We start from the raw sequence: 13,398 nt of genomic DNA, 5'->3' as shown, positions 1-13,398 counted from the left end.
GATCCCTGCCCCGCCCCTTCTGTATCTCCACTCCTGTCTCTCCATTGAATTAGAGCTGTTAGCATTTAACGCGCTCTAGTGGCTTTTCATTGTGTGTTTACATGGTGGACGGGGGCAAGGGATCTTTGTGGGGTCTTGTATTAAGGGCACTATTCCTATTCGTGAGGGCTCTGCCCTCAGACCTTGTCGCCTCCCAAAGGTCCCATCTCCTAACACTGTCACCTTGGGGGTTAGGATTTCAACATATGAATTTTGGGGGGGGACACGAACATTCAGATTATAGCAGCGCTTCACGTCACACTGCCCTGCTGTTTCCTTCGCAGCATTTACAATTCAACACTTGATCTTAGAAAAGGCCAAGCAATGCTACAGCATTTACAATTCTAATTATTAATTAGATGTATAATGTATACTGTGAGTCCCCAGCCCCAACACAAAGCAAGCTACTGGAAGATATAGGAAAGCTTAGCTGGGGGAAGGGATGTGGATTGGCAAGCGTAAGTGGTGGTTATTTCCTTCCAAAGTATCACATTTTCACCAATTGTATGATAGTGTGTTGATAAGAGAGTTGTCGATATGATGAAAATAACATTTGAGCAAGCAGTCTGAAATTCAGATTGTGAAGCAAGCAGAGGAGTTAGTCAAAGTTTGGCACCTCAAAGTCATGGGCTCACCATCCCCCTCGACAGGGCCCCGGGACAGACAACTCTGGTTACAACCTGGGTACCCCCTTGAGACAGGACCTCGTCTATCTATACATCACAGGGCCTAGAATGGTGCCAAACATAGTAGGTGCTCAATAATTACTGAAGTTGTATTTACACAATCTTACATAAATTATTTTATTTATGCTATAATATGTATAATTATATAACATACATTATTTCATTATTTATACAATAAATAAACAAAGTTGCAAGTATTGTGGATAGCTTAGTTAGATTCAGGCTGAAAACTCCCCGGTGATTTTGACATGAAGTTCACTGGTAATCTCAGAAGGAGCATCTGCAGTCAGGTGTTGGCAAAATGGCCACAGTGCAGGGAAGGAACAGTAAGTGGAACCGGGGAGACTGCTCTTTCTAGAGGCTGGCAGCAAAGGGAAGAAAACAAGACAGTAAACTAGGAGGTGCAAAATGACAAGAGTTTTTGCTTTGTTTTAAAAGGTAGAGACTTTAATGGGGGCGCCTGGGTGGCTCAGTTGGTTAAGCGTCTGACTTCGGCTCAGGTCATGATCTCGTGGTCCGTGGCTTCGAGCCCCGTGTCAGGCTCTGTGCTGACAGTTCAGAGCCTGGAGCCTGTTTCGGATCCTGTCTCCCTCTCTCTCTGACCCTCCCCATTCATGCTCTGTCTCTCTCTGTCTCAAAAAATAAACGTTAAAAAAATTTTTTTTTAAAAAGGTAGAGACTTTAACATCTTTTGTATGTGTAGAGAACAGAGCCAGCAAAGAAAGAACTGAGGGGGCTTAGAAATGACAACTGATGGTGTGTGGACAAGAGGAGATCTGGCATGTATAGAACCAGGAATTCCCTTTCCCCTGGGACAGAAACGAAGGACGGGTTGGGGGCCCGCCAGTGGCCTCTATCATCTTTCCAAACGCAAAGAGCTGAAGCGCGACCTTTCCAAACTGCTCTTTTCAACTTGCCCTCTTCCCCAATTTAATTTGGTTCCACATTTGTTTACAGACCCTCTTCGCTTCTGCCCACTTATGCGTCATCTGTCAACTCCTCCCTGTTCTGGATCCACCTGCAGCCCCGAGGTTTTCCACCGGCCTAGTGTATTACCATGGCCAGTTGTCTGGGATTGTGCTGCTCTTTGATACCCAAATGACAAACTCTTGCATCCCGTGGAACTGTAGGGATTCCAGGCTTTTATCTGCTGTCTCTGAGTACAGGTGAGGATCCTCATGGAGTGCCCTCACATCTCACAAACTCTTAGCACCCTACTTCTGTAGCTCAGTTCCAACTGGTCTAAAAATTCCGAAGATGGACACAAACCTCTCCCTTTTTTCCCCAAAATATAACTAAGAAATCTGAAACATTTTATTTGAAGGCTTAGGGATAACAGAAAAGAATGACAAGAAAGTAAAAAAGTGTTGTAACTCAAATGTCCAGGCCATTTTGTTCTTGCTGTACCTTGAGGTCATTTTCTCAGATGTCAGAAAAGCAGATCTCATTGCAAAAGCACTACTGATATTCCTTATCACATAGAAAAATCTGCTAAAGCCCCATTTGAACACTTCCGTACTTCCAACCAAGTTTCTGTCCCCATGTCATTTCTGTCGTTTCCCTTCTCTGTCCTTGCAGAAGGTCCCTCCCACAGCGCAAAGTCTCTGGCCTTCCGCAGGGTCCTCCGATCATGTCACCTCAGCAGAACAAGAGCTGGAGGAACAGAGGTCTGCAAAACAAAAGCCCCAGTTGTTACCTAAACCTGACCAAGCGTCACTCCGCTGTACCTGGAAACAGAATAGGAGGGTTTTTCAAAGTTTCTCTGCTGATCCCCAGTATCAGGATCTCCTGCGGTCAGGGAATCAAACCAAAACGATTTGACTTGTACTGGTTTTAGACAATTGCTTCAGGACATTATTATGAGTCAAACACTTAGTTTGGGGGCCAAACTGCATTTACATCTATATATGTACATCGCCTTATCACCACAGTTTTATTGGTCTCCTCACGGGACTTCTGAACTTACGAAATAGTGTTATGTGGGAGATTTTATTTACCTGTGGTTGGTGCCACCTAGTGGACATCATCTCCTAAACAGCTTAGAGTCTAGGATTTTTATCTACCTGGCAAAGGTAGTGACGAAGATGAAGGGGGCTAACACCAAGTTTTGTTTTGTTTTTGTTTTTTGTGTTTTGAATGTAGGGCTCCACATCCGGTGCAGAGCCCAATGCAGGCTTGAACTCACAATCCTGAGATCAAGACCTGAGCTGAGATCAAGAGTCAGACGCTTAACTGAGCCACCCGGGAGGCCCAAACACTCGGTAAGTTTTCTATTATTTGTTAGGCATGGTGTTAGAGGTGATGCTAATCTATTTAAATTCATCTGGCTCATTTAATCTCCAAAACAAAACTAAGAGGAGGGAACAACTATTCCCATTTTGCAAAATACAGAGACTGAGACAAGGAAAACTTGAGAGTTGCCTCTCAGGAAGTAAATGGCAGAGCTACAATTCCCGAGTCCAAGCCGTTAACAACTGAGCCAAAACACCGAGTAAATTCTGTTAATGAGAGATTTCAGTACAATGTGTGTATATATTGGGAGGTGATGTTGATGGTGTGGGGTAGCACCTAGGAGATGGCTGAAGACTAGGTACGTAGTAGTACGTCGTTAGGTACTAACACATTCCAAGGAGTAGCTCAGTTGTCCCTTGAGGCATTAAGAAGGGGCCAAAGAAACGTCCCGCATGGGCCACTGGGCAGACAGGATTCATTCTTCTGGGTCCTAAATTCCTCTGGTGTCCACGATGCAGGCAGACCAAGCCATCATTTTTATTGCCTTTCATCATGAGAGAGAAGCAAATATTCACAGCAAGTGGGACAACTAAAGTAGGGTGAAGAAGGATGGATAGTCTCCCCCCCCCCCCCACACACATCAAATCAGAAAGCTCAGATGCTGACAACCTGGTGTCTTTATTCCTGACAAGGGAAGAGTGTATCACTCTCTAGCATCTCAGTGAGAAGTCCGATACACTCATGAGGACTTTTTCTGTGGAGCGGACCTCATGGTGCCGTCAGGGCTTTTCTGTGTAACTCGGAAAAGTTAGGTCATTCCCAGATGTCTTAGTCAGCTGGGGCTGCCATGACAAAACACTATGGCTTACACAGCAGAATTCATTTCCTCACAGTTCTGGACGCCAGAGGTCCGAGAGCTGGGTGCAGGTTGGTTGGGTTCCGGTGAGAGCTCTCTTTCCGGCTCACAGAGCCTTTCCTGAGTGCGTGTACCAGGAGAGAAAGAGAGCAAGTTCTCTGCTGTCTCTTCATATAAGGTTACTAATCCCATCACCAGGGCCCTACCCATAGGACCTCAATCTAATCCTAACTACCCTTCAAAGGCCCCACCTCCATCGCACTGGAGGATAGGAGTTCAGTATGACTTTGGAGAGGGCGCAGATATTCAGTCCATAACATTCTGCCACTGGACCACCAAAATCCACATCCTTGTCACATGCAAAATACATTTATTCCATCCCAACAACTCTCAAGTCCTGTCTCATTCTGTCAGCTCTGAAGTCTAAAGCCCAGAGTTGCATCCAAATATCATCTAGATCAGGTAGGCGTGAGCCTCTAGATAGGATTCATCCTGAGGTGAAATTCCTCTCTGGCTGTGAACACGGGAAACCAGACAAGTCATGCGCTTCCAAAACACAATGGGGGACGGGCAGAGGACAGACATTCCCATTTCCAGAGGGAGAAACAGGAAAGAAGGAAGGGGTGATGGGTCTCAAGCAAGCCCAAAACTTAGCCAGGCAAACTCCATTAGCTCTTAAAGCTGGAGAATAATTGACTTTGGCTCAATGCTCTGCCCGCCCTCCAGGTCCACTGAGGTGGCCGTGTCACCATATCACCACCCCCCCCCCCACATGGCAGCCCTGCCCACGTGGCTCTCCGTGATGGCACTGTCCATGCAGCACTGCTGAGCGGTCCCACCCTTTGAAAACGAGGCCTCGCCTGTGGAGTAGCAGCCTTAATGATCTCTGAAATCCCCTGTGCGGTCCTTCTTCCCTATTCTTGAAGGACCGCACACACATCCACGGCCAAATGGCTCCATGGTCTCGTGCTGTAAATCCAAGAAGCCCGACAGCCACCCCTCATTCCATCTTGTCTTCTACCTTCCCTTCCGCTCACGCCAGCAGAGCCTCGGCTGGTACAATCCCATCTCTACGTGTGGCTTCGTTGAGATGGCTAAGTCCATAAACTGTTGTACCGATGATCTGTATCTAACGGCTGTTCAGCCGCACCTTTAGGGATCACTTCAAAACCAGTTCTCATTTTACGCAACACGGACAGGCTGAGAGCTTCCCAAATCTTCCTTTTCCGGTTCCCTTTTGCCTAACGACTCCATCTCTCTCATTTTGCACATCACTAGGAGCAGTCAGGAAGAAGCGAGCTGCTCCTTTCATAGCTGCTTGGGGATCTCCTGAGCTAAATACCTGGTCTCATCACTTGCAAGTTCCACCTTCTATGAAACACCCAACCACAGTGTGGCCAAACTGTCACTTTACAAAGGATTGCCTTTTCTCCTGTAAACATATTCCTCCAATAACACGTTCATTTGTCTGCGACCTCACCAGAACTGCCCTTAGCGTCCATGTGTCTACTGTGCACTTCAAAGTTCTTCTAAAGCTGCCAAAGCCACTTCCGCACATTTAGGTATCTGTTATAGCAGCACCCACGTCCTGATACCTAAATCTACACTAGTCAGCTGGGGCTGCCATAACAAAATACGGCAGACTGGCTGGCTTAAACAACAGAAATTTATTTCCTCACTGTTCTGGAAGTCTGAGATCAGCATGCCAGCATGGTCAGGCCCTGGTGAGAGCCCTCTTCCTGGCTTCCCTCTCACTGTGGGCTCATGTCGCCTTTCACTGGTGTATGTGTGTGACGAGGGAAGGAACACACTCTCTGGGGATTCTTCTTGTAAAGATACTGATCCCATCGTAAGGGCCCCACTCTCATGACCTCATCTAATCCTAATTACCTCCCAAAGGCTTTACCTCCAAACACCAACACACTGGGGGGGTTAGAGCTTCAACATTTGAATCTGGGGTGGGGAATACAAACATTCAGTCCCTAACACCAGATATTTTAATTGCTTTTATTGCTTACATTTGTTTTTATTGCAAATGAGTCTCTCATTTTTTTTCTAACTTTTCATTATATAATATTTTAAACACCAGAAAAGTTGAAAGAACACAACAGTATATCACTTAGATTCATTAATTACCACATTTGCCATATCTATACGTCTACATGCCTACCTAGCTACATACTTCTTTTCAAAGTAACTTGTGGACATCATGGTATCCTATCCCTGTCAGCATACATCTCCTAACCAAAACATCATTATTACACTTAAGAAAATAATTCCCTTATGTCATCTTTCAGCCAAGTCATATTGAAATTTCCCCAGTATCTTTTATACCTGTTCCCCTCTGAATTTGGATCAAATGAAGATTTTTTAAAAATATTTTTTTTAATTTAAATCCCGGTTAGTTAACATATAGTGTAATAATGGCTTCAGGAGTAGAATTAGTGATTCATCACTTACATAGAACACCCAGTGCTCATCACAAGTGTCTTCTACACTACATTAATGCCCATCACCTATTTAATCGCTCCACCCACCTCCCCTCTAGCAACCCTCGGTTGGTTCTCTGTATTAAGAGTTTTATGGTTTGCTTCCCTCTCTGTTTTTGTCTTATTTTTCCTTCTCTTCCCCTTGCTCATCTGTTTTTTTTTCTTAAATTCCACATATGATTGAAATCATATGATATTTGTCTTTCTCTGACTTATTTTGCTTAGCATAATACATTCTAGTTCCACCGGATCAAATGAAGCTTTAAGCATTGCATTTAGTTGGTTCAGCTCTTTAGTCTTATTAATCTGAAAAGCCCTCCTACACATTTTCCCCCCATGACACTGACTTTTTGAAGAGACAATGTGATAATGGCATTGTGACCATGTTAACTCTTTGGGATATACAAAAATATTTGCCAGTGAAATGGGGGAAATGCTGTTACAAAAATACAATGCATACTTAACTGGCCTCAGATTTAATTTAGGCTTCTCACCTGAGTAGAATCTGAAAGCTTATCAGTTGAGATGCCTGGGTGGCTCAGTCAAGTCTCTGACTCTTGGTTTCAGCTCAGCTCATGATCTCGTGGTTCATGGATTCGAGCCCTGCTTGGGGCTCTGTGCTGGCAGTGCAGAGCCTGCTTGAGATTCTCTCTCTCCTCCTCTCTCTCTCTGCCCCTCCTCTGCTCGTGCACACACTCTCTCTCCCACTCTAAATAAATAAATATTAAAAAAAAAAGCTTATCAGTTGCAGAAACTGACATATTATTACATGGTGAGAATACTGGAAAACACATAATTCTAGAACTCTGCCTGAATTTACCATAGTTTTAAACCGATGTTCATTGATGGTTCGGCTCATCAAAATGTGGATGAAAATTTTTAAAAATCCAACCTAAAAAAAATTCTCAGTGCAGAAAAATATGAAGTTGCCAGAATCACTCAAAATCAGTCTATCCATAAATAACTGTTATTGCTACTAGGTAAACAGCACGTGTAGCTATCTATACATCTCTACGGGGAGATAGGTAGCAATACTTTTATAAAAATAAATGGTACTCTATATTCAATGCAGGGCCTGTGTGACCGTTCCTTGCCCTCTCTATCAGCACAGGGGTTTTGGCCCTACCAGGCTGCATATCCCGGGCTCCTATGTTGGCTAACATCTGGCTGGGGTCAATTAATGAAAGACTGTTGGGAGACTAGAGGGCACAAGAAAGAGGGAAGAGAGGGCTCTATTCTTGACAGCGGCTGTGTTTTTTCTAGCTCTCTACGATTCAGGTAACGCTGCTTTCTCCCCTTGTCCCCTCAGCCTACCCTCAGTGGCTTCTGGCTCTTGTACCAATCACCGGATTATCTCATTGGTCGTATTTAGCTTCTTAGATTTTCCTTTACCTGTATAATCAATTCCTTGCGCTAAATTCCCTCACTGAAAATACTCGAAGCAGTTTCTGGTTAGACCCTGACTGCTCTATGATAGATGCCATTTTTAATGAAAATATTCTAATTTTAATGAATTTTACTTGAATTTGATGCAACAAAAGAACATGAAGTAGAAAACTTTTTCCTTTAACGTGAAGGGTGTTGTGTTCTAAAAGCTTTTTCTAGGTTAAGAAAGGAAATTCTGAAAAGCTGTCAGAAGTTGGAGTTGTTAGGCTTAATATTTTTAACTACTTTTCAATTTTAGACAGTTAAAGTAGACAATTCATGAAAACTAGTATTCACATGCTTTCTGTGACCTCTTCACAATTTTTCAGTTATGTTTATTTTGCTCAGGTTTATAACATTCGTATTCTATTCTGTAACCATAATTTCCATAGTTGCTCAGTATTGGTGAAGATACATGTTCAAATCGTTAATTCCTATTTCACTTGGAATTGGGTTTCACACAGGCAAGTAGGCTTACTTACTTTGTTCACTGTTGATTCCTTTTTTTTAATTAAAGAGTTTACTTTTAAGTCCTCTCGACATCCAGTGTGGGGCTCAAATCCCAACCTCAAGATCAAGCGTCACACGCTCCGCTGACTGAGCCAGCCAGGTGCCCCACGTTCACTGATACATTCAAAGCAACTAGAAGAGCGTCTGACCCAAATAAATACTTGTTGAATAAATTATTTACCAAAATTATTCACTTTCTTAGTTTTAAATTTAATTTCCCTCCTAATTGGCCGGACTTCGTGGTTGTATACGTTGATACGTATAAACACACACTTACACATAGTTTGTCACTCAGGAAAAACTCAGGCATGTAGTGCTGTTTGAGTTTCTTCATGTTTGAAGACCTGGGCTGTTGTCTTCTGGCATTAGTGTTCTCTGCTCATTTTATTGAATGAACTCTGAATACGGTCATAATAAGCTGTCACAAATTCTTTACAATCCTACTGGTCAGTGCCCTCCTATCATAATTATTTTATACTGTAAGCTTTTATCTAGTTGTTTGCCACATTTGTGTGCAGAACTTCTAAATGTTTGGTGTTTTGTTTTTTTTTTTTTTGACAGGGCCACACTCACTATCTTTGATGATATTCTTTGGTAAGTCAAAAAATATTTCGTAAGTGCCTTCTGCTAAACACTGTGTATTATGTGCAAATATAGATAACCGATGGACCCTATCCTCAAGGAGCCTGTCCCTGGAGGGTAGATAAAATATGCCTGCTGCTATAGTATGAAGCAGAGTGAGGTCTTAGGAGAAACACAGTTCCTGGATGTTTTGAAAAGACGGTAATTACCAAGAGGAATGAAGGAAATGAACACTTAGAGAAGGCCTGTTGTCTGGCGAGTAAAGGCAACATAAAGAGCCTTCATAGATGTTATCTCCTTTGATCTTCAAAACAATTCTGCAAGAAAAATGATCATTATCCCCATTTCGGTGACACCAATATTGAGCTTAAGTAGTTGTCCAGTATCACACAGGGAGAGTTGAGACTTGGACCCAATTCTGCCTGATTCCAAAGCTCATTCACTTTCTCTACTATATATATTACCTGTGGCAAGAATGTCAGAGAAGGCTTGATGAAGAAAGTGGCATACGAGCAAGAACCTTGATGGGTAGGTAGGTTTTAATGTAGGAGTAAGAATTCTAAATCTACGCCTGGCGTTTTCCTCAACTGAGGTATAAGTGGGTGTTAAATCTACTGTCATGAAATTGTTTTTGTTCACGGGGAGGCCCAGTTCTGAGGAGGTAGCTATTACCAGTTACAGGAAAGAAATTCCCAATAGCCTTGTTCTTGAGCTTCCTGGCATTCTTTGGTCTTGGATATCTATCTTCTTCCTCCTCACCCCTCTGCACAGCCACACAAGAATTAAGTCCTCCTGGGGTTAAGATTTATCCTTCCTCTCAGACGTTTCTAGAATAGCATAAATTCTTCAAAACACCATGGGAGCTATAAAGCAGTGGTTTCCAACTTAAATTCCAAGTCATTAGTGCACTTTTAGACATTTTAGTGAGTCATAACCAGCATTTTTTTTTTAAAGGGACAGAAGAGAAAACAAACAGCACAGGGAACTGCATATAGTTACTTATAACGTTTACGTGTGTGATATGCAGGTGAGCTTGTTTATGTACTGTGCTATGATGTAAAGTACATTTCTGATAGCGACAGACTCTTGTTTAAACAGTAACAGGGCCTATTTACAAACCATGTATACCAGGGAAACCTGAAATCCTTTTCTGACTGGGATGGAGTGGCAGCTGGGCTTAGGGTCAGGGAACCCTGAGATGACAGCTTTCTCAAGTCTAGGAAACACTTATCACAGACTGCTTGCTTAAAAACATGGCACAGCTATCAAGCAGTGTTAATATCCTAAGCATTCTTTCAAGAGTAAGTTGAACAGAAATGTAGAGGACAAAAGGCAATTATCTCTTAGCAGAGGCTCTGGAGGGAGGAGTAGGTCCATCTAGCTCAAAGGTTACCGAGTACAAAATGTGCCTTCTCAGAAGAGAGAGAGGCTGCAGGACTTCTTTAGATTAAAGTACTCCTCCCTGAATGGGTATATATATTTCCAGAATGACAGCGGAGAAATGCCTTCAATCAGCAATATTTAGTCCTTGTTAAGTCTTTACTTCCTTCTTATTCCCTGAATCTGTCTCTTGCTCAGTTTTTGATGGTGTTTGGAAAGCCAGCTGCCATATTTGATAAGGCTTGCCTGGGGTAATATGGTAATTAGGGTTCAGTTCCAAGAGCCCGTAGGGAGAGGAGGAAGCTGGGACTGTGTGGGGCTAGAATTAAGGTTACTAACCCGATTTAATTAAACTGCTTCCAATATAGAGAAGTCAGAGTCTTAGCTAAACATCAGTTTTGCTTTGTGTGTGTATCAGTATGCTGATAGGTGCAAATCTGCCCTAGGAACTCTATCTTCGAAACCTATCGCCAACCATTTTAATAGGTAATAATAAAATTGTAGCTAACATTTAATATTCATTTAATAATGTGTCAGCTGCTATGCTAAGTATTGTCTCATTTAATCTTTACTATCACCTCAAGAAGCAATGACTCTAGCTAACTACCCCGGTAATAAGAACTACTATTTCGTGACGGCCTACTGTGTGCCAGGGGGTACTAAGTGCTCCAGATAGGTCAAAACATTTAGTTCTCACAACTCGAAAGATAGGTGCTATCATCATCCCCATTCCACAAAGGAAGGAAATCAGCCACAAAGATTAGGTAATCTGCGTGAAGTCTCACAGCTGGGAAATGGCGGCTCTGGCCTTAGAACCCCCGGCTGTTAACGCTCAAGTTCATCCAGCCAATCACTATATTCTACTGCCTTTCCCGTCTACTTCTGCTGATCCAACTTGTTGATGTATAGTGGACACTATCCTGATCAATTCTTCTCTTACTTACAGCCCATTCATACTTACTAGCAATTTGGACATCATAGGAGTCTCTGGCTGGCTACTTGGTCAACTGTTCTCTCTCTTTAAGATTTTGTTTTTAAGGAATCTCTATGCCCAGTATGGGTCTCAAACCTACAACTTTGAGATCAAGAGCTGCATGCTCCACCGAGCAAGCCAGCCAGGCGCCCTAGTGAACTGTTCTCTTACAGGCAATAGTATTGATTCACTCCCCTGCCCACCCCGCCCCCCCAAAAAATTTAAGTTCTGATCATTGTTTTCAAATGTATCTTGCTGAACTATGTTGCTTATATGAATGATATACCATGTTAGGTTTTGTTTATGTGCCTTTTTTTTTTTTTTCAACGTTTATTTATTTTTGGGACAGAGAGAGACAGAGCATGAACGGGGGAGGGGCAGAGAGAGAGGGAGACACAGAATCGGAAACAGGCTCCAGGCTCTGAGCCATCAGCCCAGAGCCTGATGCGGGGCTCGAACTCACGGACCGCGAGATCGTGACCTGGCTGAAGTCGGACGCTTAACCGACTGCGCCACCCAGGCGCCCCTATGTGCCTTTTTTTATTAAAAAAAATTAAGTAAACGCCACACCACAGGTGGGACTTGAACTCATGACCCCAAGATCAAGAGTCACACACTCCACCAACTAAGCCAGCCAGCCTAGGTGTGCTTTCTTAACTGTTACTCTGGAATCATCTCATGGTTCTGCGTAAGCACACCTAATTTTCTTTTTCAGTACTCTCAAACGAGGACCAACAACACAAGTCAAGCTGATCGCTGTCCTCTACAGAAGTTACAATAATTCTCTATCTGTGCCCTCGCTCTCACCTGTTTCATATGCCTTATTGCTGTCCTACTCTCCAAATCCTCCTCATTCATCAAGGCTCAGCTTAAATCCCTCCAGAGTCTACCTAACTACCCTTGGTCCTACTGCTCATTATTTTCTCTGAATGTATGCAGCACTGCATTCCCTCAAAACACTTAAATTATATGTGTTTTTAATTATTTCTATAAATGCTAGCCAGTGTAGTCGTGTGTTTTTAATTATTTCTATAAATGCTAGCCAGTGTAGTCGTTGTAGGGACCATTATTTAATACAGTTCTTGCCCTTTGCAGTGTTAGGCACAACAGGGTGATATTACTGAAGGAGCATTAAGGAGACATCCTGACCTGGTATTGAGGAGTCTCAGACAAGCTCCTGGGAAACAAGCTCTCTGCTACCCACTGTACTTTTCTCTTAGCATAAACTAAGTGCTATATAAATGACAGGCTATTAAAACATCTTAAAAACATCAGCTTATAAATGATGGGCTGGCAGTTTGTCCGTAAGATGAATATCTGCACCTCAGTGCTTTAGATCACCCATTACTATGATGTTTTGTTTTTATAAACCTTAGGGCAACACCATGCTACAAAGTGAATATGAATGTCGGCTTTTTTTGTTGTTTCAAATCATGCTAATTTTATTTTTATTTAATGTTCTCCATTTTATAAAAGTTGATTAACAATCAACATAATGATAGATTATTAAATAGAAGGCACATGGAGGGGATACTAATAAGAATGTCGACTTTTAGGGGCGTCTAGGTGGCTCAGTTGAGCCTCTTGGTTTCGGCTCAGGTCACGAACTTGCGGTTTTGTGGGTTCAAGTCCTGCGGTTGGGCTCTCAGCTGGCAGCACAAAGCCTACTTGGGATTCTCTCTCTCTTCCTCTCCCACTCACACTGTCCCTCTCAAAATAAATAAATAAGTAAACTTAAAAAAAAAAAAGAATGTCAGCTTTTAAAGAAATTGTGACTGGTTATAGCACAGAGATCACCAACAATGGATACCAGAGGGCAGTAATAAAAGTGTAAGTACAGTTTCACTTATCAGTTTATGTGAAGAGATAAATTTGTCACACTGCTACTGCCCTGGTAAAATGAGGCAGCTACAGCTAAGGGGATAATGAATATAGAACACAGATGCTGCAAGCAATGCATGAAAGCAACACATGTCAAATAATTCGACAGATCTTTACCTAACATTTTTTCAACAGGAAATCTAATAAAAGAGTGTCCTGTCAGTAAATTTTCATAACTTCATGCACCATAAGAATGAAGACACAACTTCTGATTTACAGACTAAACTATGTAAAATATACTTTGAAGCTTCTTTTTTGCTCTAATTCTTAAATATGCTTTTTTGCTCTAATTCTTTAAACATGAGCATCAGCAGACACCAATAATATCATTATGAACCCGGATTT

The 13,398-nt window shown here is 42.5% G+C and overlaps 1 long non-coding RNA gene across 1 annotated transcript; it reads right to left on the bottom strand.

Moving 5' to 3' along the window:
- Nucleotides 1-2,017: 2,017 nt before the first annotated feature.
- LOC115508768 lies at nt 2,018-6,892 on the bottom strand. The gene is made up of 2 exons (XR_003967110.1): nt 6,797-6,892; nt 2,018-2,394 (listed from the first exon to the last, which is right to left on the bottom strand). It is a non-coding gene; the product is annotated as an uncharacterized LOC115508768 (long non-coding RNA).
- Between the last annotated feature and the right edge of the window lie 6,506 nt (nt 6,893-13,398).

Source organism: Lynx canadensis, chromosome A2, assembly GCF_007474595.2.
Source record: "Lynx canadensis isolate LIC74 chromosome A2, mLynCan4.pri.v2, whole genome shotgun sequence".
Taxonomy (NCBI): Eukaryota; Metazoa; Chordata; class Mammalia; order Carnivora; family Felidae; genus Lynx; species Lynx canadensis.
Note: the sequence above shows the minus strand (reverse complement) of the source record. Positions and strands in the feature narration are given on the sequence as shown.